We start from the raw sequence: 6,656 nt of genomic DNA on the forward strand, positions 1-6,656 counted from the left end.
GCCTCCCGGGTTCACGCCATTCTCCTGCCTCAGCCTCCCGAGTAGCTGGGACTACAGGCGCCTGCCACCACGCCCGGCTAATTTTCTGTATTTTTAGTAGAGACGGGGTTTCACCGTGTTAGCCAAGATGGTCTCGATCTCCTGACCTCGTGATCCGTCCACCTCGGCTTCCCAAAGTGCTGGGATTACAGGCATGAGCCACCAAGCCCAGCCGACAAGGTCTTTTTCTGTCACCCAGGCTGGAGTGCGATAGCACAATCATAGCTCATTGCAGCCTTGAACTCCTGGGCTCAAGCAATCCTCCTGCCTCAGCCTCCCAGGTAGTTGGGAGGCCTGGCTAATTTTTATTTTTTTAATTTTTAGTAGAGATGAGATCTCATTTGTTGCCCAGACTGACCTCATACTCCTGGCCTTAAGCAATCCTCCCACCTCTGTCTCTCAGAGTGTTGGGATTACAAGTGCGAGCCACTGAGCCCAGCCCAAAACTATAAATTTTTAGAGCAGTTTTAGGTTAACGGTAAAATTGAGCAGAAAGTACAGCGTTCCGAGACACTGCCTCTGTGCACCCCCCCCATGCACATACTTCCCTACTGTTGACATTCTACACCACAGCAGTGCATTTGTTGCAATCAATGACCCTCCTTTGACACATCATTATCCTCTAAAGTGCAGAGTTTACATTAGGGTTCACTCTATGTATTGTACAGTCTATGGATTTTGACAAATGTATAATGAGTTGTATATCCCATTGCAGTATCATACAGAACAATTTCACTGCCCTAAAAACCCTCTGTGTTCTACCTCTTCATCCTCCCCTCCGCCAACCCCTGGGCAATCGCTGATCCTTTTATTGTCTCCATAGTTTGCCTTTTCTACAGTGTCATACGGTTGCGATATATAGTATGTAGCTTCTTCAGATTGGCTGTTTTCACTTCAGTAATATACATTTAGGTTTTCTCCATGTTTTTCCATGGCTTGATAGTTAATTTCATTTTAGCAATGAATAATGCTCCATTGTCTGGATGTACCATAGTTTATTTATCTGTTCACCTCCTGAAAATATCTTGGTTGCTTCCACGTTTTGGCAATTATGAAAAAAAAAATAGACTGCTCTAAGTATCCATGTGCAGGTTTGTGGACATGACTTTTCCATTCATGTGGGTAAATACCAAGTAGCACAACTGCTGGATAGTATGGTAAGAGTATGTTTAGTTTTGTAAGAAACTGCCAAACTGTCTTCCAAGGTGGCTGTATCATTTTGCATTCCCACCAGCAGTGAATGAGAGTTCCTGCTGTTCCACATCCTCATCAGTGTTTGGCATTGTCAGTGTTTTGGATTTTGGCCATTCTAATAGGTACGTAGTGGTCATTGTCATATTAATTTGCAATTCCCTGATGACACATGAGGTTAAATATCTTTTCATATGCTTACTTGCCATTTGTATACCTTATTTGGTGAAGTGTCTATTCAAGTCTTTCATTCTTTCTTTCTTTTTTGTTTTTGAGATGGAGTCTTACTCTGTCACCCAGCCTGGAGTGCAATGGCATGGTCTCAGCTCACTGTAACCTCTGCCTCCCGGGTTCAAGCAATTCTCCCGCCTCAGCCTCCCGAGTAGCTGGGATTACAGGCACGTGCCACCACACCTGGCTAATTTTCTTTTGTATTTTTAGTAGAGACAGGGTTTCCCTATGTTGGACAGGCTGGTCTCGAATTCCTGACCTCGTGGTCTGCCCGCCTCACCTCCCAAAGTGCTGGGATTACAAGCGTGAGACCCCGTGCCTGGCCTCATTTATTTTTAATTGGGTTGTTCATTTTCTTGTTGAGTTGTAAGAGTTCTTCAGATATTTTGGATAATAGTCCTTTATCAGGTATGTCTTTTGAAAGTATTTTCTCCCAGTTTGTGGCTTGTGTTCTCATTCTCTTGACATTGTCTTTTGCAGAGCAGAAGTTTTTCATTTTAATGAAGTCCAGCTCATCAATTATTTCTTTCATTGATCATGACTTCTCTGTTCTATCTAAAAAGTCATGCCATATCCAAGGTCAATTTGGTTTTCTCTTGTATTATCATCTAAAAGTTCTATAATTTTGTGTTTTACATTTAAGTTTATGGTTGGTTTGTTTGTTTGTTTGACAGAGTCTCACTCTGTCGCCCAGGCTGGAGTGCAGTAGCGTGATCTCAGCTCATTGAAACCTCCAGTTTCCGGATTCAAGCAATTCTCCTGCCTCAGCCTCTCACGTAGCTGGGATTACAGGCATGCACCACGATGCCCAGCTTATTGTTTTTATATTTTTAGTAGAGACGGGGTTTCACCATGTTGGCCAGGCTGGTCTCAAACTCCTAACCTCAAGTAATCCACCCGCCTTGGCCTCCCAAAGTGCTGGGATTACAGGCGCGAGCCACCGCGCCCGGCCTAAGTTTATGGTCTATTTTGAATTAATTTTGTGAAGGATGTAAGGTCTGTGTCTAGATTCATTTTTTACATGTGGATGTCCAGTTGCTCTAGCACTAGTTGTTGAAAAGACTAATTTGCTCTACTGTATTCCCTTGTTCCTTTGTCGAAGTGTTTATGTGGGTCTTTTTCTAGGTTCTGTATTCTGTTCCATTGATCTATTTGTCTACTCTTTTACCACTACAATACTGTCTTGATTACTGTAGCTTTTTTTTTGTTTTCAGGATGGAGTCTCATTCTGTCACCCAGGCTGGAGTGCAGTGGTACGATCTCAGCTCACTGCAACCTCTGCCTCCCTGGTTCAAGCGATTCTCCTGCCTTAGCCTCCCGAGTAGCTGGGACTACAGGTACGTGCCACCACGCCTGGCTAATTTCTGTATTTTTAGTAGAGACAGGGTTTCACCACGTTGGTCAGGCTGGTCTCGAACTCCTGACCTCGTGATCTGCCTGCCTCAGCCTCCCAAAGCGCTGGGATTACAGGCATGAGCCACTGTACCCGGTGATTACTGTAGCTTTAGAGTACACCTTGAAGTTGGGTAGTGTCAGTCTTCCAACATTGCTCTTCTCTTTCACTGTGGAATTGGCTATTCCAGGTCATTTGCCTCCCTATATAAGTTTTAGAATCATTTTGTTAATCCGCAAAATAGGCTGCTGAGATTTCAACTGGGATTACATTGAATCTATAGATCAAGTAAGGGGAGAACTCACATTGTGACAATATTGAGTCTTCCTATCTTTGAACCTAGAATATCTCTCCATTTATTTAGTTCTTCTTTAATCTCCTTCATCAGTTTTGTAATTTTCCTCATATTGATCTTGTATATATTTTGTTAGACTTATACCTAAATATTTCATTTTTTGCACTGCCAATATAAATAGTAATGTGTTTTTTAATTTCAAATGCCACATGTTCATTGCTGGTATATAGGAAAGTGACTGACTTTTGTAATATCAACCTCGTATCCTAAAACCTTGCTATAATCACTTACTAGTTACAGGAGATTTTTGTTGTTGTTGTTGTTGATTCTTACAGACTTTCTGCATAGATGACTATGTCATCGGTGAACAAAGACAATTTGTTTTTTTTTCCTTCTCAGTCTATGTGTCTTTTATTTCCTTTTCTTGTATTATTGCCTTAGCTAAGATTTCCTGTACAATGTTGAAAAGCAGAGGTGAGAGAGGATATCCTTGCTCAGCTGATCTTAGCAGGAAAGCTTTGAGCTTCTTACTATTAGACATGATGTTACCTATAGGTTTTTTGTAGATTTTGTTTTTATCAAGTTGAGGAAATTCCCTCCTATTCCTACTTTGCTGAGACTTTTTTTTTTTTTTTCCCAGATGGAGTCTTGCTTTGTTGCCCAGGCTGGAGTGCACTGGCGTGATCTCGGCTCACTGCAACCTCCACCTCCCTGGTTCAAGCAATTGTCCTGCCTCAGCCTCCCAAGTAGCTGGGATTACAGGCACAGGCCACCGTGCCTGGCTTTTGTATTTTTAGTAGAGACAGGGTTTCACCATGTTGGCCAGGCTGGTCTCAAACTCCTGACCTCGTGATCCACCCACCTCGGCCTCCCGAAGTGCTGGGATTACAGGTTTGAGCGACCACACCTGGCCAAGACTTTTTATCATTATCATGAACAGGTGTTGGATTTTGTCAAATGCTTTTTTGGCACTTATTTATATAATCATGTGTTTTTTTCTCCTTAGCCTGCTAATGTGATGTATTGCATTAACTGATTTTCAAATGTTGAACCGGCCTTGCATCTCTGGGATAAATCCCACTTGGTTGTGGTGTGTAATTACTTTTATGCATTGTTGGCTTCGATTTGCTAGTATATTGCTGAGGACTTTTGCATTTATGTTCATGAGCGATATTGACCTGTAGTTTTATTTTCTTGTAATGTGTTTGTCCAGTTTTGACATTAGGGTAATGCTTGCCTCACAGAATGAGTTAGGAATCATTCCCACTGCTTTTAACTTCTGAAAGACATTGTAGATAACTGGCATAATTTCTTCCTCGAATGTTTGGTAGAATTCACCAGTGAACCCATCTGGGGCTGGTGCCTTCTGTTTGGAAAAATATTAGTTATTGATTCAATTTCTTTAATAGATACAGGTCTATTTAGATTGTCTATTAGTGTTCTTTTTTTTGTTTTTTGTTTTGGTTTTTGGGGGTCTTTTTGAGATGGAGTTTTGCTCTGTCACCCAGGCTGGAGTGCACTGGCGCAATCTCGGCTCACTGCAACCTCTGCCTCCTGGGTTCAAGCAATTATCATACCTCAGCCTCACAAGTAGCTGGGACTACAGGCACGTGCCACTGAGCTGAGCTAATGTTCGCATTTTTTATTAGTAGAGGCAGGGTTTCACCAGGCTGACTAGGCTGGTCTTGAACTCTTGACCTCTAGTGATCTGCTTGCCTTGGCCTCCCAAAGTGGTAGGATTACAGGTGTGAGCCATTGCGCCCAGCCTGTTTTGTTTTTTGATACAAGGTCTCCTTCTGTCACCCAGGCTGGAGTGCAGTGGCACAATCTCAGCTCACTGCAACCTCTGTCTCCTGGGCTTAAGTGGTCCTCCCACCTCAGCCTCCTGAGTAGCTGGCATTACAAGTGTGCACCACAGTGCCCCGCTGATTTTTGTATTTTTGTGAAGACAGAGTTTTTCCACATTGCCCAGGCTGGTCAGGTTCTCTGTTCTTAATTGCTGACACTTGTACCCACACAGGCTTAAAATCTTGGTTATCAGTGACTCCACTTCTCCCCTACCCATAATTGCAAACCAAATGGCAACTACCTTGGTTCAGGTCTCCCTCCTGCCAGGGTAACTAGGAATTTGGAAGCTTGGTTCTAGGAGAGTAAAAGCTTGTTCCATCCCTACCACTAACCATCTATGTGACCTTTACCAAGATCACACCACTGTACTCCAGCTTGAGTGACACAGTGAGATCCTGTCTCAAAAATAAATAAATAAATAAATAAGCCAACTAAACATGAGTTTATACTGATGTCTCCAGTTCTAATCCATAGATCATTCTATCACTCTTGCCTTCTCTCCTTACTTTCCTGTGACCTCATTTGTTTTCCTGTAACCTCCTGTAACCTCCTACATAGAGAGAAATCTGCCTCCTCCCATCAACCATCCATTTACTGAATTGTTTTGGGTTTTTTTTTTGGTTATTGTTTGTTTGTTTGCTTTTGAGATGGAGTCTCACTCTGTCACCCAGGGTGGAGTGCAGTGGCGTGATCTCAGTTTACTGCAACCTCTGCCTCCCAAGTTCAAGTGATTCTCCTGCCTCAGCCTCCCGAGTAACTGGGACTACAGATGCCCGCCACCACACCTGGCTAATTTTTGTATTTTTAGTAGAGATCGGGTTTCTCCATGTTGGCCAGGCTGATCTCAAGTGACTCCTGGCCTCAAGTGACCTGCCTGCCTCGGCCTCCCAAAGTGCTAGAGTTACAGACATGACCACCATCCCCAGCCGACTTAATTGTGTAATTTCATTACACACACACAGCAGTAACAGAATTGTTAACCTGTACATCTGTGGGAAATAACTTTATCAACTAGAGTACAGTGCTTATGGAAAATTTCTCTGGACTTTAGTCTTACAGACTACATATTTCCAAAGTGACCTGGGTCAGCACCTTTACCCTCACCTCCTTTAGTGAGGTTGTTTCATACATTTGTGATAGATTGTGTTGTCACATTCTGCATTCTCTTCTGAGATCCCCCAACCTTCTAAATGATTTTTAAAATTTGCATGCATTATGATTTGCTCTTTGTGCTGTAAAGTTCTGGGGTTTTTGATAAATGTATAACATATTTACATCATTACAGTATCATATAGAATAGTTTTCATCATCCTAAAAAAAAAAAATCCATGTGCTTCATCTGCTTCATCTATTCAATCCTTCCTCCCTACCCCACAAACTCCTTTTAACCACTCATCTTTTTACCATCACTAGAGTTTTGCCTTTATAGAACCATGTAATTGGAATTATACAGTAGGTAGCCTTTTCAGGCTGGCTTCTTTCACTTAGAAATAGGTATCCAAGATTCATCCATATCTTTTTTTTTTTTTTTTTTTTTTGAGATGGCGTCTTGCTCTGTCCCCCAGGCTGGAATGCAGTGGCACAATCTCAGCTCACTGCAACCTCCACCCGCCGGGTTCAAGCAATTTTCCTGCCTCAGCTTCCCGAGTAGCTGGGATT

This window comes from Colobus angolensis, unplaced genomic scaffold (assembly GCF_000951035.1).
Source record: "Colobus angolensis palliatus isolate OR3802 unplaced genomic scaffold, Cang.pa_1.0 Scaffold50, whole genome shotgun sequence".
In the NCBI taxonomy this organism is placed as follows: Eukaryota; Metazoa; Chordata; class Mammalia; order Primates; family Cercopithecidae; genus Colobus; species Colobus angolensis.